Raw genomic sequence first — 23992 nt, 5'->3', positions numbered from 1 at the left:
ATCTTCTCCCCCTCTAGTCTGCTAAATTCAAATCATGCTTGGTCACTCTCTCTCAGGTACTGCTTCTTTCAGTTTGTCACCTCTACATTCTATGCTCACTCTATCAGTTTGTTCCTTACACCGGTTTACCTTGCTTCTCCTTACCGATACACTCTTCACTCACAAACACTTAGAGTATTTTTCTCTTCAACTTTCAAAACAATAATTTCACTATTTTCTTCACCCTTCAACAACACTACTATCTGTCTTAGGTTCCCATATTTAAACTAAATCTTTCCCGCCAACAACCAATTCAAATAGAGGGTGGATAGGGTTTCCTTCATCTGACCAAATATGCATCCAATCTGACCTGATCCACCTTAGATCGCACACTTTCACTAGAGGAATGAGCCATCATGCACTTTTCATCTGTTCAAAATATCTTTACCAAAAATAGCAAACTCGACCATGATTTTTGGCCTTGAAATCTATAGACTCATTTATGACCCAACTATTTCCTTCTCGAGGTCCTCTTGCAATCTAATTTCCTTGCTTCAATCCAGGTGCCAACAACTCCCTCATCTTTCTCTGTCATTCATTCTTCCTCAATCCACATCAATTTGTTATCGACCCGTGATTTGTGGTTGTTTCATTTAATGTCGACTAACTGCTCCAACAACCCTGTCGATAGAAACTTCACCGACCTCTGCATGCTCACCATCTTGGATCCATGTGGCATCACATCAACATACACTTTTCTCATCGACACAAGGTCAGTTTAAAATTGAACACTCAACAAACTCATACCAACACAAACCCTTACCGGTGAGACCTTCTCTTACTGCTAACCATCCGTATACACTACACCGATAGCACAACTTCACCTCCGGTGGTTTTTGATTTACTTTGCCTCTTTATCACAAATATTATCACAAACAAACATCCAACCTTTATACTGGTTACAACTTGTCATGCCAACACATAAATTCATATCACCTCTTACCAGTGATGTTACTAACAGGCTTAATACCTACTTGTCTTCCACCATACCACTTGACAAGCCTTCATGTTAATCTTCCTTATGCTGGTTCAATCTTCTTCATACTGGGTTGGCATACCCTATCGGTAGCTTGCAATACTAGTTGACATCAATGACAACTCAATGATAATAGAAAAACTCAAATGGGAAAAACCACATAGAGGGTTAACTCTCAAGATAATATAACTAGTTATATGGGATTACAAAAGAGGCTCACTGCCGAGATTACAACGATTCACTGCCAGAAAGGCTCACTGCCAAGAGAATAAATAAATTATCTGAGAAAATTGTATCTACGCATGCATGGGATCAGTCCTCGTTAAGCTCAGACAACAGACCAATTGTTTGCAATAGGTATGATTAAGAAACTCTACAAATCGCTTCACTATCTACCTACTCCAAAATATTGCCACACTAGATCTATCTTTCTCCTTTACTCATTCAACAACAACTTCTTCACTTTATCATTTACCTTACTCTTCAATTCATTGCAATTCATCCATCTCATACTTCTTATGCTTCAAGCATAATGTGATCATTTATATATATGTGTTTCAAAAGGAATATACATCAAGATGGTCTCAATAACATTTTTCCAAAAGACATTTCAATGGTTCAATCACATGCTACAATCACTAGAGAAAAACATCAACATAATCTTTCAATGTTATCCTGACCCGGAAAGAGCATGTGCTCAAATTTCCATAATAATACACTATTGGAGAACAAAGAACATGATCCAATTTTGTATTAGGATTTTTAAGACATTAACAATGAATCATCAAAAAATTATCATTAGAAATCAAGAATCTGAAGGAAACAGGAGCACACAGAGCTTCTCAATACTGCATAGCCGAATAGATTTCAACATATGGAGCACAAATCTTGGAGCACCAAAACCATGAATATAACAATCATACATGATGACAATAAGCATATCCAAATTGCACTACCGAATTTGTATCAAGACACAAAAGCAAAGAACTGCACCTTTGAAATAAGTCAACTACATACTTTCACACTGCATGAACGACTGGAGCACGAAACTAATTACCACAATCAATACCAAATCTCTCATATCAAGATAAGCATATCCACATGCTGAAAATACATATTTTTAGAGAAATCAACAAGTCTACAATATGTCAACAACAACTAGGATCTGTAATCTGTATTCTGTATCATACATACCTATCTTCCATTGTTCTATCTTCCATTGATCTGCAACATATCCGGACCAGTCTAGATCACCGGGTTTTACATTAATGACAACTAAGACATGTATTTCTAACAATTAACATCACATAATTATGACTCTTATGAATTAAAAAACTAGAATCCCCTTGTACATGAGCCCGATTACCAACACCTAGCTGATTTTGATCATATTGTTGTCTTAAAGTTGTTGATTCATTTTCAATAACTAGAGCTTGAGAGACCTCTCCATTTTTTCATGCAATTTGATTATGAGATTGATTGCAAGAATAACACAAATATTACTCTTGAGGAAGATTATTTTATGCTAAGACAAGTGCCTTTGAATGATTTGCAGCTATGGGGCTTACACTATTGAGGGGCTTTGCATAATTCCATTGATTTTGCCCTTGAAAGAGTGACCTATTTTGCTGATAATTCAGATTTGTGTTTTGATAGGGTCTGCTACTTTGAGTTTGTTGCCTCTTTATTGTTACCAATGATATTCTAAATCATAACCTTGAGCTCATGAATTTCATCTGAAGATGAGGAAGATGTGGATGGTTGACCTTTAGATGGGGGCCAAAAGAGGCTATAGAGTAGGAACATTTGGAAACAAATGAATTGGATTCCTTAGAGCTATTTTCCTAGCATATATCAAAAAAAATTGTTCAAAATCATATGCATTCAAGAGGGTCACCCCACCCATTGAATGTATCATGGTAGCTATATTACTGTAAGATCCCTTAAATAATACAAGAAGGTGTGGTTGGGAGTGTTAGGATTCCCAAAGATACTGAGATGGGGGAGGGGGGGAATCAGTATCTAACCGATTTATTAATTTACTTGACTTAAAACGTGAAAAGCATATTAAAATTGTGTACCGATAAACTAGAAATAATGCAGTAACTAAGAGCAATAACAAAAACATGAGAAGCACACCATAACACAATCATTTAATGAGGAAACTCGGTGTGGGAAAAACCTAAGTGGGATTTGTGACCCACAATATTCACTTACTCGCCAATAAGAGAATATTACTTTTACAATAGGGGCCTGCACATGTAGGAAGGCCAAGTGCCTAGAGCTCACTACTCAAAATGAAGTCACGCTGACTTACAAAGATGGATTATACTAATCCAATGTCTTGTACTACTTCAAATCAGCATTTTCTATGCCAGGTTTAGTACCGGTTTAAGCTCTGCTACATACATAAACCCTTAACCAATGATTCGCATATTAGGTCTGCATAATATTTCCTATTTCCTATTACAAAATGATCTACAATGACCCTTAAAACTGCCATGTCATCTTAAAATGATTTTACAATTAATTATAAAATACATTTTAAACAAAATTGAAGTCGGCCAAGGTGTCAGTATCCTTCCTTTCACTGCTGGTGTTCTGTATGTCGGTGTAGAGACTGTCAGTGCCCATGTTGGTATATTTGTCTTGCCGTTGTCATATGATTGCAAGGTTACCATCAATGACAAAACCTTCAATCACCTACAATTTATCATTGGAGTGTGCATTTTCTAATAGGGAGATAGGTTCACTAGAGTAGGAATTTATCCTATGTCTTTTGAAATCTAAAATTAAAATCTCCCATGAATTCATGAGGGGATCTTTTGATAGTATTCAACTATTCTACAAGTGATAATTGGTCACTTTTATCCTCAAAATGTTTATATAATTATTCTCCTAATTCATCCCAATCATGAATAGAGTTATGAGGCAAACCTCTATGTCATTGTAAGGTTTTTTCTTTAAGTGATGAGGCTAAGAGACTGATGCCAACATCATGGACAATACAGATATTTGCAACCTCTTGAATGTGTTCTAATGGGGTGATGGAAGTTTCACAAGTGAAATTAGGTATACGTTTTAATGAAACTATGGGTATTTCATGTTTTTGGGCTAAAACAAGAGGGCTACCCCCATTCAAGGTGGCAAAAATCTAATTTCTAGGGAGAGCCAAAGTGAAAAATGGCCGATTCAAATGAGTGGCTAGAACTCTAGACTATGATGGTCTAATAGGAGGAGTAGAATGATACTAAAGAGGTGCAAAGATTACAAATTCAACATCCCTAACTGGTGATAATGAATGTCTACTTCTCCTTCTAGAATTTGAAAATGGGAGTTCTGAATATTGAACAATACGTCTAGAAGATGCTCTTGTTTGAATTTGAGGCATGAAAGTAGTAGATTTTTTTTGGAACCAAATTGCGAGAGTAGAGAAGAGTCACCAAGTGCTTGAAGGTGAGCCTCTTGAAGGTTGAGATGCTAAGAGAAAGATTGAATCCTTAGCAAGAAATTGGAGTTCTTTATCTAGCATTTGTAGGTTGATGAAATAACTTGAAATTCTTACCCATATGGCATGCCAAAAATTGTTGTCACATAATTTTGCACCCTCTTGTCTGAGCTATTAACTCAAAAAACCTTCCAAAACATGGAAACAACCTCCAATTATGGGACCTTGCATTGTGAGGTCTAAACTTTGGAGAACGATGTCTTCCTCTCTGATCAAGGTGTAGTGTTGAAACAACCAACATTATAAAGTCTACTTCTAAACCTATTTTAATGACTTATAGAGTGAAGGGGAGAAATAATAAAAAAACAAAGGGATGTGATGCACCAATATTAGAATGTGTTTCTTCTTACCTATGACTCCACTAATGAATCAATAAAAACTCCATTGATATACACAACTTCCTAGCTTAATCAATTCGCTAAATCCCATATGAAGCTTAGAACTCAATGAAATTCTAAAAGGATAGAAGAATATTCACAATATAAAAAACAATTCATAAACAAATAAAAATGCATGCAAATAAGAAGGTAAAATGATTTACATAGAATATTTGCACTAGAAGGATGTAAAACAAGGAATTTTATTCATATAAGAAAAGGCAAAAGTTACAGTTATAGAAAGACATGAATTTATATAAGAGAACCAAGGGAAGAATCCTTAAACTATTTTACAAGATTACCTTTATATTTTAGGCATAACTCTAATTTATAATGAGTTAAAAAAAATCCTAATTAGGGTTATGTGTAGAGATGATGGTCATAAGATGAATTAGACCTAAAATCTAATTTTGCATGTACACTTAGTCTTTTGGAAGCTGAGAAGGACTAAGAAGGGTGTTGTTGCAATTGATTAAATCCTCTACACACTATAAATGGGCATGGGAGGTCATGTTTTATGTCTATGGAGTCTATATTTGAATAATGACATTGTCTTGGAGCATTTAGTCAAAACAAAAAGTAGTTGGGGTCTTGGGCATTCAATTTTGATCCTTTGTTGGCCACCATCATGATCATTGTAATTTAAGTTGTGGCTCATAAGAATTGAATTCTAGCCATTGATTCTCAAGTTGGCATGAGAATGAATGATTAAGATGCGTTGGAGGGGCCCTTGTAATTGCAGATTAAGTTGTAGTCGCCATTCAAATTCTTGTTACAAACGAACAAATCAGATCATCTTAAAGATCCTTCATAATGCCTATTTAGAGTTGGGCCCACCATTATCACATAATAATCACATCAAATGTCCCTTAGATTCTCAAATAGTGTCACATTGCATCACCATAATTCTTACTTGGGACCCACCACATGGCCCATGGGGATGTGTGGACCATGATACTCTACCCTATCATCATCCCTATAGTGATGCAAGGGGCAAGAGATGATGCACAAGGACTTAACCCCATGGCTCTGTAGGGAAATAGGGAGCCAAAGGATTATCTTAATGAGGGTACAAGATAAGTAAGGCTTAAGAAGTTGATAATCAAGTAATGAGGGACCAGTCATTAGATGATAAAGTGTCCTTTGGTTGGTAGAGTTAAGTGGATGTGACTAGTTGAATAGGTCAACATAAAATTAGAGCACGGATCGGGAAAAGGTTAACACATGCTTTGTAAGGGTTCAAAGTGCTAGCCTTAAGACTACTTGTAGAGTTTTTAAGCCCATTTTTTATGCCTTAGATGGCTTGTGAAGGATGGGCCTAAGTGATGCAGAGCCAATAGGGAAACTTGGTGTGTTTAGACCAACACCCACAACCTAGAGGCACAAATACCCCTTGAATGAAAACAACCACTTGAATTCTTAGACTTCTCAAGCCTCTTAGGATAGTCTTAGAGGCTTCACAATGCAAGGGACATCATCCACACATAATTTTTGTGACAAGATCCATATATCTCAATCTAGACCTACTCCCACATAGGCTAGGTTAACACCAACAAGCTTCAAATGAATATGAAACAAGGTGGGATGGACTAGGGGGCTCTATCATGACTAAAATACACCAAATTAATGAATTTTGGCAACCCTTGAGGTTTACAACCTAGATTGTTCATTTTGCGCTAGTGAAGGAGGCCTAATTGAATTAGGTCGACCTAATTGGTTTTTCCACCTTATCTCTGCAACCTTCCAAATGACCCTAGAAACAAATGGATTTGAGTACCCTTTTGGGAGTTATTTTATATTCCAAAGTTTTAGATTCTCATCCTCCTTCATGATATCCAAACCCGAAACTGAGCCTATTAGGTCTATTAGGCCTAATTAGGATAGGTTACAAAGCAAGTGCCAACTAGGGGCTTGAACAAAGTAAGGTTATGGTTTACAAAATTTTGTCCCACTCTAGGAACACTAAATCCACCATCAAAATATTTGATCCATCCCAAACTTGTATTTCATACACCAATTTGCACTTCAACACAAGCCGATCACATGAGGATACCCAACTAGGGTCAACAAAAACTCACACTTGTCAACACCTTTCTAAAAAAGGCTTTTAGAATCTTAAAATAAATCCCCTTAACTTGTTCTTTCCTTAGGGATGGAATTTTCCCTCAAAGGGAAGTCAACTTAGAGGGATTGGAAACCAAAACCCTAGGAAAAGAGAGGGTTTCAGACCCAGTAGAAGGAATTCACTCACCAAATGCTTCAAACTTCACCAAAATGGATGGGACCAAAACTAAGACAATCCTAGTTCACCCTACTATGCATTCATAAACAAATTAGACCACCACCAATCTGATAACATAGATAGAATTGGGCACAAAGCATGAAATTGCAGAAAAATGTAGAATTCTCATTAACTTCAATCACCAACATTCAACCTCATGTTGGTCGTTTGGTAGGTCAGAACCTCTTGTGGATTTGTGACATGGCCTATTCCCATCTCCCATGGATCCTTAACTCTAGGCGCTCTCCTATTACACCAAAATCTTGAGCTGTGAGTGAACGGTAGAGCGACCAGAGTTAAGGATCCATAAGAGGCAGGAGGAAGCCATGTCATGAATCCACAGGAGGTGCTAACCAACCAAACGACCAAGAATCCCCCCCTCAACACCTACTAAGGATTCTAGGGGCTCCCCACCTCTACATCAATGGAGGATTCTAGGGGTACCTCCTGGGATTTGAACCCATGACCTGGTGCTCTGATACCAATTGTTGAAGTTGACACTGATACCAATTTGATATCACTTGTATGTTCTCCATACCAAATGTATGTTCTCCCCCTATGTAGGTAACTCTCCCAGTGGTCCAATTATGATTTCAATTAAGTAAAAATTGAATGGACATTGAAAGACCTTTGATCAGAAGATATGGCTGTGAACTCCCACTGAGCCATAGATCTCAGGTCATGTTTGCCTATCAGATCCTAAACCAAAGCTCCAATATGCACCTTATGTCGATTGAACTATGCTTATGTAATCTATTGATGATCTTATAGCTCCATGACATCCATCACCATTCATGACATGATCTTACATGACCACAATGCCAAACCATATCACTATCATGTCAACTATCAAACCGGTTAGATCAAAATGATGCATGCATATATGATCTACTACTAGGACAATACATGTCATTCAGGTCTTTTCCAATATCACCGGAGACATAAATTACTCAATCTAAGCCACTGGAGTCACTAACTAGATCATTATCTGCAATACCGATTAGTATTTATACCATTTGACATACTGCACATATCGGTTTACTCTACTGGATCATCATCTCCACTGGGACATTTCTCTAGCCTTTGTCTTCTTGTGTCAAATGCCTCTCATTCCAATGGAAAATTAACCATCCACTGACACATGCAGAAGTAATCCATCTCTCATAGATAAATGTGTAGCCAAGGGAGCAACTACACACATTGTTATCTCATCTTCTTCCTTATACCGACATCAACTTGTCTTTCCATTTGTCCTTTTCACTAAGAGGGTGAATAATGTGATCAGTATGTAGCTCCCCCTAAGGTATTGCATCTCTCTTAAGCCTTAGGAGATGTCACCTATTCATTGAATGCATAGTGCCGGTCCATGGTTCTACTTTCTTGCTTCTTCCTCCATACCTGCTTGGTCTCACTCCTCTTCCCATTTACAGTGTTTGGAGCAGACCTTACCTTCTTCTGTTGATTGTTCATTTCTCTACCAGATTCTGAAGTATGACCAAAAGCATTGCTATAGAAGTAGACTGTGTTCATACCAAACACATGATTAGAGGACCTTGTATCAAACTAGTTTGACCATCTTCTGACCATGCAATTATAGCCAGCTACTGGAACCAGTGAATTTCTTGTTCTTGCAGGAACATTTCTCCTTTGGTTCCATGTAGGTCTTTGACTCTTATATGCTCTATAACCATTTCCATATTGAGCATGATTGTTATACCGACTGCCATATGACTTCTTTTGTGAAATGTCTCAGATTCCAATAGCTAATTAACCATCCAATGACACATGCCGAAGTAAACCATCTCTCATAGATAAATATGTAGCCAAGGGATAAACTGTTGGTATTATGGATATGTTGCATTGGTTTCATCATTGATATCAACACTTATCAACACTTATTCTTCTAGAGATCTTATGTTATGTTCACCGGCAAGTTCAGTGACTTATGCATAGCCACCGGTATTTGGTTCACCGATAGGTTATATTGTTCACCGGCACTGAGGATGACTTGTTATCATCTGGAGATCATTTGGTTATGTCGAAGACATGGTTTGGACACTTGGTTTTGGAGATATGGTTATTGGTCTAATCGAGTTGACATATTTGTTGTTACCGGCAAATGTGTCTAGGTTATGGACCGACAAGCGTTATCTATTCCAGATCAGCATGACACGTTATGGAGATGGTTTAATCAATTAATATTGTTGAGCCAACATGATGCATCACATCTTGACTTACTTGTAATTGATTTTATTATATTATTCTTAGTAAGTCGACCTACACATTTTGTCTTAGGTTTTGGTATATATGTAAGATCTCAATTGTGAGATTGATATAGGAGATGTAATAAGGTATTATAAGGTTGTGATATTCGGTATATGAGAATATAAGAAGAGCTACTCACACAAACATCTTTTGAAGATTCAAGGAAGGTTTGAAAAAGACAATGAGAGCTTAACGGGTACTGAATCCAACATTGGAGATGCTACTTTGAGTAGTACATTATCATTGGATTTAATCATCCAATTGTAGTCAATGTAACTCTCATTTTGTGATTGAGCAGTGAGCTCTAGGCAGTTGGCCTATGTGCATGTGTAGACCCCATTTGTATACACATACTATCTATAATAGTATCATTTGATTGTGGGTAACGTTTCCCATAGTGTTTTTCCCCTTACAAGGTTTCCATGCACAAATCTTTGTGTTATTTGTTGTGGCTATTGTTTCTCTTTTTGTTTCATGCATTAAGTTTCACTGGTACTATTATTAATTGTTAATCAGTCTATCGGTAGTAAGTTTAGTTTACTGGTATTAAGTATCAAGTTTGCTTAAAGTATATTTGGGTTGAAATTAATAGACAACTGATTCACCCCCCCCCTCTCAGTTGCCTCCGGGTACTAACAATTGGTATCAGAGATTAGTACTCTTTTTGCAGAAGTTTAACAACTTGAGGAGATTCTATGGCAACTAACTATTTCAGGAAGGACAATCCGAAACTTGATGGAACTAACTATGGTATATGGAAGATTAGAATGTAGACTCATCTAAATTTCATTGGAAGAGACATATGGGATGTTATGCAGAATGGTTATGTTGGTCCTACACCGAATCAACCTAATCCACCTACATTGGCTAAGGATCAAGCGAATGATTTCAAAGCAAGAGAAGCACTTTTGAGCGCCTTATCAGATCAGTAAATCATGGGATTATCAGACCGATCTACTGCTAAAGCTATTTGGGATAAATTGGAGACATTGAATGAAGGAGATACCACTATCAAAATTGCAAAACTAGAATACTTCCAGGTCAGGTATGAAAATTTGAAAATGGAAGAAGATGAAAGAATTTTTGCTTTTATGGAATGGGTTAATGAAATTGTTTTGGGAATACAATGCTGTGGAGGTTCCTTAAGTGGAGATGAAATTGTTTCTAAAGTTTAAAGAGAATTTCCACTAGAATACAAAATGAAAGTAACTACTATTAATGCATTGAGAACCATGCCTAATACATAAGTATCTAGAGATACCTTGGTTGGAAAACTTTCAGCATTTGAGCTTGAGGAATTTGGTCCTATTGCTACAATTAAGACATATTTATCTTTCAAATCATCATCATCTATAGCATCTTCATCATCAGCTGATAAATCTGATTGGAAAGCACTTTATGCAAGAGAACTTGAAAACATCAGGAGGGAAAATGAAGAACTTGAAGAGCTTGAAGCACTATTTGCAAGGAAAATGCCTAAAGGTCCTATTCGAAGTAAGTATGAAGGTAAAGCACCTTTCAAATGTTTTAACTATAATAAAATTGGTCATATGGCATCTAGATGTCCAGATAGACATGCAAGATTAAGAGAAGGAGCTAAAAGAACAGATAAGCCTAACCCTAAATATCAGAGATATAGATTCATGAAAAATAGAGACAAATCATGTTACTATGCTGATGAAGGAGTTACTAATGGTTCTGATGAAGAACTAGGAGACAATGGATGGGCTTTTGTTACAATAACAGAAGATCAACCAACACCTACTGTTCCACCGGTAGAGCAGGCCCTGGCAACTAAAATTGAAGAAAAAGATGAATGGATTATAGATTCCGGATGTTCACATCATATGACTGGTGATAAAAGTAAATTCTTATCTTTTAAGAAGTACAATGGAGGTCTAGTAAGATTTGGAGATGACAAAGCTTGTTTGATCAGAGGAAAAGGCACTATATCTTATGATGGTAAGAACAATACTGACATTGTTTATTATGTTGAAGGGTTGAAGCACAATATTTTGAGTGTTGGTCGATTAGTTGAAAAAGGATTTCAGTTACAATTCAAGAATGGTAAATGCAAAATCATGAATAGAACTGGTTTGGAAATTGCAACCAGTAATCAGACTAGAGGTAATATCTTTCATTTGAATAACATTGAAAATACATTCTTGATTGCACACATTGATGAAAGTTGGTTATGGCACAAAAGACTCTATCATGTAAATTTTGATTGCATTGTGAAGATTAGTTCATCTAAGGCAATAAAGGATTTACCTAAGATTATAAAACCTCATAATCTGATATGTAAAGAATGTCAAATGGGAAAGCAAGTTAGAACAACTTTTAAGAGTATTTATGAGAAAACCAATGATGTACTTGATGTAATTCATACTGACTTATGTGGTCCGACAAGAATAAGAAGTCTATAGGGAGATAGATACTTTAGGCTAATCATTGATGATTATTCTAGAATGTGTTGGGTTACTTTTCTCAGGGATAAATTAGAAGCTTTCGGGAAGTTCAAATTATTCAAGGCACTTGTAGAGAATGAAACTGGCAAGAAAATCAAATGTTTAAGATCAGATCAAGGAGGTGAATATACATCTAAGGAATTCAATAAATTTTGTGAAGTGAATGGAATAAGAAGACAACTATCAGCAGCTCGGACACCTCAACAGAATGGAGTTGTAGAAAGGATGAATAGAACTATTTAGGATGTAGCTAGAAGCATGATATTAGAAGCAAATCTACCTCATGTGTATTGGAGAGAAGCATTGAATACAACGGTTTACACTTTCAACAGAGTTCACATAAAAGGTGAAACTGGTAAGACACCCTATGAGCTATGGTTTGGTAATATTCCTACTCTGAAGTACTTCAAAATATTTGGAAGCAAATGTTACATTAGGAGAGATGAGTATATTGGTAAATTTGATCCTAGAAGTGATGAAGGAATATTTCTTGGGTATTCATCTAAAAGAAAAGCATATAGATGTTTTAATAAGAGATTGCGGAAAATCATTCAGAGTGCAAATGTGAAGATTGATGAACATTTTAGAAAAAACTCAAGGTCTATGGATTCTGAATCAACAGTTGAGATAATCACAAATGAACCTATACAGAATGCACTAGTACAGAATGTTGATCCAGTCACACTGGCATCATCAGATAATTCCACAGTGATTGAAGAACAACAACAAGTGAACACACCCAGGTATGTAAGACTGGATCACTTTGAAAGTCAGATAATTGGGAATAAGTATCAAGGAGTTATGCCAAGAGGAAGACTGGAAAATGAAGAGGTATGTTAAATTTCTCAAATTGAACCAACATCTGTCATTGAGGCATGTGAAGATAAACATTGGATTAAGGCTATGGAAGATGAATTGGAACAAATTGAAAAGAATAATACATGGACATTGGTTCCCCGACCTAAAAATAAAAATGTAATTGGAACTAAATGGGTATTTAGAAATAAACTTAATGAAGATGGTAAGGTAATCAAAAACAAAGAAATATTAGTGTGTAAGGGATATTCATAGAAAGAGGGAATTTATTACAATGAAACATTTGCACCGGTAGCTAGAATTGAGGCAGTCAGATTATTTCTTGCATTGCAGCACACAAAAACAATAAAGTATATCAAATGGATGTTAAATGTGCATTTCTAAATGGTGATCTTGAAGAGGAAGTTTACATTGAACAACTTGATGGATTTTCATTGACAAATGATAAAGATATGGTTTGTAGGTTAAGGAAAGCTTTATATGGATTGAAGCAAGTGTTGGGAAATGCACACTCCAATGAGACATTGTAGGTGATTTAAGGTATTATCATTGATGGCAACCTTACAATCATGTGATATTGACAATAAGATAGAGGCACCATCACCGACAGACTCTACACCGGCATACAGATCACTGACACCAAAGAGAAGATTACCGACACCTTGGGCGACAACAATTTTGTATAAATGTATTTTGTAATTAATTATAAAATATTTTGTAAAGATGACATGGTGGATTGTAATATGACTCATATATGTATGATATCATTGTAGATCATTTAATAGGAGATATGATATAGAATAATGAGAAGTATGAAAAGAAGGTAGCAGATCTAATATGTGAATTATTGGATAAGGGTTTATGTATATTGCAGAGCTTAAACCAGTACTGAATTTGGCATAGTAGATGCTAATCTGAAGCAGTACAAGATGTTGGTTTAGTTTAATCCAATTTTGTAAGTTAGTGTGACTTCTTTTTTAAATGAGTAGTGAGCTCTACGCACTTGGCCTTCCTACATGTGCAAGCCCCTATTGTAAGCAGTAATATTCTTTTATTGGCCAGTAAGTGAATATTGTGGGTCACAAATCAAACCGAGGTTTTTCCCACACCGGGTTTCCTCGTTTAAATACTATGTTATGGTGTGTCTCTTATGTTGTGGTTGGCGTTCTTATTTAATGCATTAATTTTAGTTTAATGGTCAGATATTGATTCACCGCCCCCCACCCCTCTCAGTATCTTTGGGAATCCTAACAATTGGTATCAGAGCCTGGTCCTCTATTTTCAAAAGCCTAACAACTTGAGGAAGATCTTGACACCGATAGAGATGGAAAATTTGAGAAACCAATTGGAAACAACTCTTTTAGACTATGATGCAAAAAAGGTGAAGAATATCAAACTTGAACATGATTTGAAGGTTGCATAGGATATTACTCGAGGGCTTCAAGAAAGTTTCACTATAGCAAAGAATAAAAGAAGAGAACTTTGTGAGAAAATGTAGAATGAGGAAGATGAAAAGGAAACTCTTAATGATTTGGTGAACCAACTAAGACAAGATAATTGTACAATGAAAAATGACATGCAAGATATGACTATGAGATTTTGTAAAGAAATTGAAGACAAAAAGAAGAATGAAGATGAATTGCCTAGAAGACTAAATGATGCTAGAAATAAAAACACACAACTCAGTCATGAAAATGATATGTTGAAGATAGACTTGATGCATACACAAAATGACAAAACTGAACTCATGACACAAAAAGGCATCTTGGAAAATGAACTGATTTCTGCAAATCAACACAAGGAGAAATTCAGGAAAAGTCCAGAAGAACTTGTTGACATGCCGAAGAATCAGAAACCTAATGGTGATACAAATGCCCTTGGCTTTGAAACTGGTGAAAGCTCCGGTACTACAAACAATCATGATCATAGCAAACCGGTAAGACAACCCAATGCTTACAAATTCAATGGGAAATTCTTTAACTGTAACAAGTATGGTCATAGAGCAAATAAGTGTAGATCTAGAAATTATCAAAACACTAATACATCCACTGGTCAATGTTCTAAATGCAACAAAGTTGGTCATAATTCAAAAAAATGCAGAATGAATGTAAGATGTTATGTTTGTGGAAGATTTGGACACCTATCTAATCAATACATAACACATACTGGTATAGGATATGGGAAAGCCATTTAGAAAAACTATGTGACTTTTTATGCTTGTAACAAGATTGGACATATTGCAAAATTTTGTAGAAGTAAGGCATCACCGGAAAATAAAAAAGGTCCAAGTTTGAAGGGTAAAGAGAAGGTTGAAGAGGTAAAGAAAGAATTCTCAAAACAATGGATTAGAAAGTCAGATCAAAATGTTAATGGGAATACTCATCCACCGGCAGGAGACTCTTCATGTAACTAAAGAAAATCCTTTGGGGGTTTAGCAACAAACTGAAAAATATGCTATTATACCCTCGGTTGATGGCGAGAAGTTGAATTACATCTTTACTGACAAATAAGTTAAGTTGTGACTTAAACAACAAGCATTAAATTCGGTAGTTGGAGAAAAGAACATTATAAAGCAAGTGTTTTGGCTCTTTCTTATTCATCGAGCATTCAAATCTTTGAGAGCGTGAAAATTCCTGAGCGAAGGCATCCTTAGCAAAGAAGTGAAGTAGTTCATCCAAGCACTCATCCCTAAGGCAGATTGAGGTATTTATAAACATGGAATCCTCCTCTGTTCCTGAATTTATAGCAAACCCTACTATAATTGAGGTTATCAAGCGCACTAGACCCGTTTTCAAGCTTGTTCCCAAAATAGCTAAGAAAGATGACAACATAGGTGCATTCTCTCAAATTCCTAAAGGAGTGGTATATGCTGAAGATCCTAGAATATACATACATTGTCATATAGAGGAATTAGGAGATGATGAAATTAAGAACATGTATAGCACTGTGATTTGTGATGAAAATGGAAATGTCAAGCTGGAACACAAGGTAGTAGAAACCCTAGGCTTTCTAGATATTCATAGCATTCCTGATTTTCCTTAAGATGTGATAAGAATAGTCTTAAGCAGAGTCCATGGTGAATTCTTCTCATTGGATTCGATTCATAAAATCACAAAACAAGTTGTTAAAGTAGTAAAAGTGTTACCTTCCACTGGTAGCCGACCTGACAGAACCAAAAGAGTCTCAAATGACACAATGATGGATCTAATCGGTGCAACATTTGACAAAAGGTCTCTAAGGGTAAATGATGTGAAGGACATAAATGTCAGATTTATCAGTATGATCTTAGGCTACAAAGCTACACATGCAAATAAGTTTAACTCAGTATCTCACCTATGTATTAAAAGTGCATATGACATGGTTAATGATAATGCTAGAATAGATGTGTGTGAATGGCTCAAAGATAAATTGATAGACAATCTGAAAAAGATCAAAGGAGATAAGAAAGGAACCTTTAGATTGGGAAATAAGCTTGTATGTTCAATGTTGTATATTACTAAACACGTACCCGGTATTAGTAGAAAAGATTTTGGCTTTGATATATCAGTAGGAAAGCAACTATTGGATCTATTAAACAATATGGGAGAAAGCAGAGAGAAAAACATAAACGGACATTTTCAAGCATTTAAGGGTCAAATGAAGAAAAGAATAAGACTGCCAAACACAATTGTAGATAAATATCAGAAGGAAATTTGCTTTGTAATTAAGAAAGATGAAATTTGGATGGAGGCAGTTGTCCCTAGGAATATCTGGGTAATTGAAATGGGGTATGAGATAGATGATAACATTATTGAAACTTATGCTAAAGCCCTCCTTGAAGCACCTAAGGAACCCTCTGAGAAAGTCTTTGGCAGTGCTGAAACAATAGTAAGTGGTATTGAGTCTAGCAAAAGAGTCAAGAAAGTTGAACAAACAGTAAGGAAAGGCACTAGACAAGCAAAAGCACTTAAGGAAGATGTATTAAAGTAAACTGGTATCAAAGTGTGTAGGGAAAAAAGCGAGACTAGGTTAACATGCCCTAATCCTACCTTTTGACACACATTACGGAATACGAAAGAGCCTAGAGGTATCACACAATTGGCTACTTCTTCTTGTGAAAGAGAGAGCCACGGGCTACCTATTAGGATTTCTATTCCTTTGTTGAAATTGGAAGATCAAATGATGCAAGTTCAAGCCCTAATCCCAAAATGCAAGTATGAACTAATAACAAGATTGTAGAATTGAGATTAAATGATGAACAACTGTAAACACAAGGACAAAATAAGAATGCAGATGCGTACCCAGAGTCAAAATCTGATTGAAAATGTTTGGGACGGGGGCGCGGGCGCCACTGTCCTGATTCTGTCCTAAAAGCTGCACCTGAAACTACTATTTTGCACTTTGGAAAACTGCTGGAAATGTCGAAAAACACTGTCTGTCTGGAGGACCAGGGCACCCAGTACCTCTGTCCCAGGGACCAGGGTGCCCAGCGCCCCTGTCCTAGTCTTTTGCTCTGCAGTTTGATGTGGAGTGCTGTCTCGACCTGCTCTTCCCAGATCTGTCACCTGCGGCGTCGTCCAAGTCCCAAAACCTGCACTTATATCTGAAAATGGTATGGGCAGCTATATAGGGTTTTGCCTTAGTCAAACCCCCACTTTGGTGATTTCCACCTCCATGAATAGCCAAGTTGTTTTGTAAAATGTATTGTGTGTGCAGACCTAGTGTGTGTGCAAGGTCCTAAAATGCAAGAAAGCAAACTAGAGCAACCTAGAAAGTAAACCCTAATTGCTTGTAAATGATAATGTAAATGTTCTAAATCAAGATGCAAAGTGATCTAAAGCATGAATAAAGGATATATTGAAGCTTATGCAAAGACATGAAAACAACATGAAATCATACCCAACCCTTAAGGGAGGAGTACAAGCCAATCTTCAGTCGGTAATCTCCTATTGTTCTTCAATGTCTTCCAAGCCCTAAATGGATGAATGAAATTGATAAATGCTTGATAGAGGGATGTTGAATATTGTTGAAGTCTTCAAAGATCTACTATTTCGCTGCATATGAGGTTCCTCAAAACAAAAATCGGATCCTTTCAAATGAAGAAAGAGAGCTCTTATGTAGGAAACCCTAGATCGTAATTTCATCTTTTGGCCGACCTAGAGATTGAATTTCCCACCAATTTCTTGGGGTTAAGCTTTATTTTATGATTGGATTGTGCTCCTAAAATTTCGAGAAAAATGTCTGGGACCATGTGCACTCCGGGTGCCACGGTCCTGACAACTTTTTACCAAATTTTCAGGGTCGTCGGATATGATGATTTTAGAGAGAATCCCAAAGTTACAGGTGATTTCGAGATGTTTTGACCCCCGAAACCAAGCCCCCAAGTTCAAAATAGGACTTAATTAGGGTTTTTGATTGAATGATGTATTGGAGGAATAAAATGAAAAGGGCACGCTTTAACGAAAGGGCCCAACTTTATGATGTAGAGGATGATGAAATAGGACCTTAGACCTAATTAATTTGATTAATTAAGTGCTAAAGGAGAAATGCAATGCAAAATGTAAAATGCACTAAGGCGGGTGCTAAACTAGGTGTGAAATTGTACCACCCTAGCAAGTGCGTACAATTTACGACGCTACACAAAGAAAGTGAGTTGGAAGGACTTCAACTGGAAACTCATCTTTCAGCGGTTACAACTTCCTCTGAGAGTGATATGCTAGCAATATTCAAAAGGGTAGAAAGGAAAAGAAAACCCTCACTGGTACCCTCACCCACTCATAGTAAAACAAGACAAAAGCAACAGGCAGTGAGGCCTCCAGTGAAGAAGTTGACTCCTAAGAAGAAGGAGAAGGTAAAACAAGATATTGTTGCACTAGATAAACTCTTAAGTGAAATAACTGAAGATGAAAAGTTGAAAAACATTAGCAAACTGTACAACAGACTATCTGCTGATGACAAAAAAAACATAGAGAACAGTGTAATTTTACACTTGGATATATACAAGAAATTTTTTATGGAAATTGTTGATGAAATACCAGCTGATTTGTATAGAAGACTAGAAGCTAGAAGGGTAGCCATTGTTGAGCTAGACAAGAAAATAAAAATTGAAAAACTACTTTCAGTGCATCCTGTAAACTCACCTGATGGGATAGACAAACTAATCAGTAAAGCAAACCAGACAATATTTTCAACTACTCACTGGCATGTAGCACTGATGGTAGGGAGAGTGAATGAGGTAACAGAAGAAACTGCAAACCAAGGGGACATATTCTTTGTTGAAAAAGATAAACAAGAAGAGCTATTAAGACCTAAAACCATCAGGGTATACCAAAAGGACAAGGATAAGGGAAAAGGTAAGGTATGTGGACCTCCAACCCTAAAGATAACTAATAACTTACCCCCACCTCCTTCGGATACTCCACTGATAGAAACTTCAGACAATCAACCAGCTATTGAGAGTATAGAGACTCCTCTAGAGGATACTAATCCCGAGTCCAAAATTTTGTACACTGTGAATATAGACACACAAGAAGTAAATGTTGTCGTTGACAGAGAAACCACTAAGGATAAGAAGGAAGAAGTGACTACTGGGTCACCGACTGTACATGTTGAGGTTGAGGTTAATAACACTGTAAACAGAAAAACAAAAAAACCTACTCTAACAAAGTAACCGACAGAGGAGACCAGTGGTATAACATTAGAAGAACCTATAGATAAAACTGAAAAAAAATCAGGAGAACCAGAAATGGACAATGCAGAAGTAGAAATGGAGAAACTAGAAATGCATACATAGATTACATCTGTGAAACCGGCTGTTGAGTACTCAGAAAAACCTTCTGAGACATAGATGGAGAAACTAGAACAAAAGAAGGTTGAGACACAAGTTCAGATCGAGACAGTACCAGCTAAAATTGAAAAGACCAAACCTTTGGTAATAGAAATGCAAACACAAACTAACCTGCCAGAGGTCGAAAAAAGCAAGGTTATCACTACAACCAGCAACCTGGATATTGTGAAAATAGTTAGATAGACATCCAGTACTTCAATAGTAGAATTTTGGCCTACAAATGTGACAGATGTCTTACTGGACTCAATACAAAAAATCATAGAATGTAATGCACAAGCCTATAAGGCTATCAATGACACAATTCCTATTTTAAATTGGTAGCACCCAAATACATTTTGAATAACAAGGATTCTTTAGGTCAACTAGACACATTGTCTAAGTTCATCACTGACAACATTTTGACAGTTGATCAAATCAATGAAGACACATTCAAAGAAAGGATGAATAAGGAGAAAGAGAAATTCTTTGAGGAAATTGTGAAGAAGAACAAGGAGAAAATGGACACCTTATTACTGAAACCAAGAAAAACAATTTTGGATTTTAAGAAAATGTACAGGGATACATGCAAAATAGACATCTTGACACAGGATATAGATTCAGAGATCAGCAAAACCCAAACTGAAATAAACAATATTGCTGACAATATAATAGGCACATCAGATTCATTTTTGGAGATAGAAAAGAAAATTGCAGATCTTGAAGAGAAAGTAGAGAAATTAGAAAAGGATAAAGAAAGAATAAAGGATAAGGCAAAGAGCTTAAAGTGTAAACTTGCTCCTAAACTAGATTACCTCATTTCTTTGAGAAAAGAAATTTTTGAGGCTCTGGTTCCTAGACTTAAGACACTGGAAGAGAAAATGAACATACTCACCGGTACAATTTAAATAACACAAGAAGCATTACAAGAAAGCAAAAGATTCAGCGATAGTTTAAATCTGGTTTTGGCAGATATATTCCAGATTGTAACCCATCGGTTACAAAAATCTAGGCAAGAACCACACTCCCATGATAGCGAATGACAACCTTTGCCATTGATGTGAAAGGGGGAGTAGTGTGATGAGAAAAATGATCGGAACAAGACATCATCAACTCATGGGGAGCATACATTTTTGGGCACACAGTTTTGGTAACACAAATTTTGACAGATTCTTTTTGGACATTTTTTTGGACACTTTTTGATTTTTCTCATGAGTGTTGCCATCAATGCCAAAGGGGGAGATTGTTGGAAAATTCCTACTCCAATGAGACATTGTATGTGATTTAAGGTATTTTTATTGATGGCAACCTTACAATCATGTGATACCGATAGGCAGACACAGGCACCTACACCGACATATAGATCACCAGCACCAAAAAGAAGATTACCGGCACCTTGGCCAACAATTATTTTGTATAAATGTATTTTGTTATTAATTATAAAATCTTTTGTAAAGCCGACATGGTGGATTGTAATATGAGTCATATATGTATGATATCATTGTAGATCATTTAATAGGAGATATGATATAGAATAATGCGAAGTATGAAAAGAAGGTAGCAGATCTAATATGTGAATTATTGGATAAGGGTTTATGTATATTGTAGAGCTTAAACAGTACTGAATCTGGCATAGTAGATGCTAATCTAAAGCTGTACAAGACATTGGTTTAGTTTAATCCAATTTTGTAAGTCAGTGTGACTTCTTTTTTAAATGAGCAGTGAGCTCTAGGCACTTGGCCTTCTTGCATGTGCAAGCCCCTATTGTAAGCAGTAATATTCTCTTATTGGCCAGTAAGTGAATATTGTGGGTTACAAATCCCACCGAGGTTTTTCTCAAACTGGGTTTCCTCATTAAAATATTATGTTATGGTGTGTCTCTTATGTTGTGGTTGTTGTTCTTATTTGCTGCATTAATTTTAGTTTACTGGTCAGATATTGATTCACCACCCCCCCCCCGTCTCAGTATCTTTGGGAATCCTGACAATTGGTATTAGAGCTTGGACCTCTATTTTCAAAAGCCTAGCAACTTGAGGAAGATCTTGACACCGGTAGAGATGGAAAATTTGAGAAAGAAATTGGAAACAACGCTTTTAGACTACGATGTTGAAAAGGTGAAGAATATAAAACTTGAAGATGATCTGAAGGTTGCATAGGATATTACTCGAGGACTTCAAGAAAGTTTCACTATAGAAAGGAATAAAAGAAGAGAACTTTGTGAGAAAATGTAGAATGAGGAAGATGAAAAGGAAACTCTTAATGATCTGGTGAACCAACTAAGACAAGATAATTGTACAATGAAGAATGAGATGCAAGATATGAATATGAGATTTTGTAAAGAAATTGAAGACAGAAAGAAGAATGAAGATGAATTGACTAGAAGACTAAATGATGCTGGAAATAAAAACACATGACTTAGTCATGAAAATGATATGTTGAAGACAGACTTGATGCATACACAAAATGACAGAACTAAACTCATGAGACAAAAAGGAATCTTGTAAAATGAACTGATTGCTACAAATCAACACAAGGAGAAATTTAAGAAAAGTTCAGAAGAACTTGTTGACATGCTAAAGAATCAGAAACCTAATGGTGATACAAATGGCCTTGGCTTTGAAACTGGTGAAAGCTCCGATACTACAAACAATCATGATCATAGAAAAACGGTAAGACAACCTAATGCTTACAAATTCAATGGGAAATGCTTTAACTATAACAAGTATGGTCATAGAGAAAATCAGTGCAGCTCTATAAATTACCAGAACACTAATACATCCACCGGTCAATGTTCTAAATGCAACAAAGTTGGTCATAATTCAAAAATTTACAGAATGAATATAAGATGTTATGTTTGTGTAAGATTTGGACACCTATCAAATCAATGTATAGCACGTACTGGTATAGGATATGGGAAAGCTATTCAGAAAAACAATGTGACTTGTTATGCTTGTAACAAGATTGGACATATTGCAAAATTTTGTAGAAGTAAGGCATCACCGGAAAATAAAAAAGGTCCTAGTTTGAAGGGTAAAGAAAAGGTTGAAGAGGTAATGCAAGAATTCTCAAAACAATGGATCAAAAAGTCAGATCAGAATGTTGATGAGAATACGCCTCCACCAGTAAAATAGAGTAACACTCCACCGGCAGGAGACTCTTCATCTAAATGAAGAAAAATCATTTGGGGGTTTAGCAACAAACTGAAAAATATGCTATTATACCCTCGGTTGATGGTGAGAAGTTGAATTACTTCTTTACCGATAGATAAGTTAAGTTGTGACTTAACCAACAAGCATTAAATGTGGTAGTTGGAGAAAAGAACATTATAAAGCAAGTGTTTTGGCTCTTTCTTATTCACCAAGAATTCAAATCTTTGAGAGTGCAAAAATTCTTGAGCGAAGGCATCCTTAGCAAAGAAGCGAAGTAGTTCATCCAAGCACTCATCCCTAAGGCAGATTGAGGTATTTATGAACATGGAATCCTCCTCTGTTCCTTAATATATAGCAAACCCTACTATAATTGAGGTTATCAAGCACACTTGACCCATTTTCAAGCTTGTTCCCAAAATAGCTAAGAAAGATGACAACATAGGGGCATTCTCTCAAATTCCTAAAGGAGTACTATATGCTGAAGATCCTAGAATATACATACACTATCATATAGAGGAATTAAGAGATGATGAAATTAAGAACATGTGTAGCACTGTGATTTGTGATGAAAATGGAAATTTCAAGTTGAAACAAAAGGTAGTAGAAACCCTAGGCTTTCTGTATATTCTTAGCATTCCTGTTTTTCCTTAAGATGTGATAAGAATAGTCTTAAGCAGATTCCATGGTGAATTCTTCTCATTGGATTTGATTCATAAAATAACAAAAGAAGTTGTTAAAACAGTAAAAGGGTTACTTCCCCCGGTAGCCGACCTAACAAAACTAAAAGAGTCTCAAATGACATAGTGATGGATCTAATTGGTGCAACATTTGACAAAAGGTCTCTAAGGGTAAATGATGTGAAGGACATCAATGTTAGATTTATTAGTATGATCTTAGGCTACAAAGCTACACATGCAAATAGGTTTAACTTAGTATCTAGCCTATGTATTAAAAGTGCATATGACATGGTTAATGATAATGCTAGAATAGATTTGTGTGAATGCCTCAAAGATGAATTGATAGACAATCTAAAAAAGATCAAAGGAGATAAGAAAGGAACCTTTAGATTTGATAATAAGCTTGTATGTTTAATGTTGTATATTACTAAACAAGGACCGAGTATTGGTAGAAAAGATTTTGGATTTGATATACCGGTAGGAAGGCAATTGTTGATAAATATCAGAAGGGAATTTTCTTTGTAATTAAGAAAGATGAAATCTGGATGGAGGCAGTTGTCCCTAGGACTATATGGGTAACTGAAATGGGGTATGAGACAGATGATAACATTATTGAAACTTATGCTAAAGCCCT

The 23992-nt window shown here is 36.2% G+C and overlaps 1 pseudogene; it reads right to left on the bottom strand.

Moving 5' to 3' along the window:
• The window catches only part of LOC131857286 (light-independent protochlorophyllide reductase subunit B-like), a 167362-nt pseudogene that overhangs the window by 125166 nt on the left and 18204 nt on the right, over positions 1-23992 (bottom strand).

The sequence above is a fragment of the Cryptomeria japonica genome, chromosome 1, assembly GCF_030272615.1.
Source record: "Cryptomeria japonica chromosome 1, Sugi_1.0, whole genome shotgun sequence".
Taxonomy (NCBI): domain Eukaryota; kingdom Viridiplantae; phylum Streptophyta; class Pinopsida; order Cupressales; family Cupressaceae; genus Cryptomeria; species Cryptomeria japonica.
This window is presented reverse-complemented; position numbering and strand designations above follow the sequence as displayed.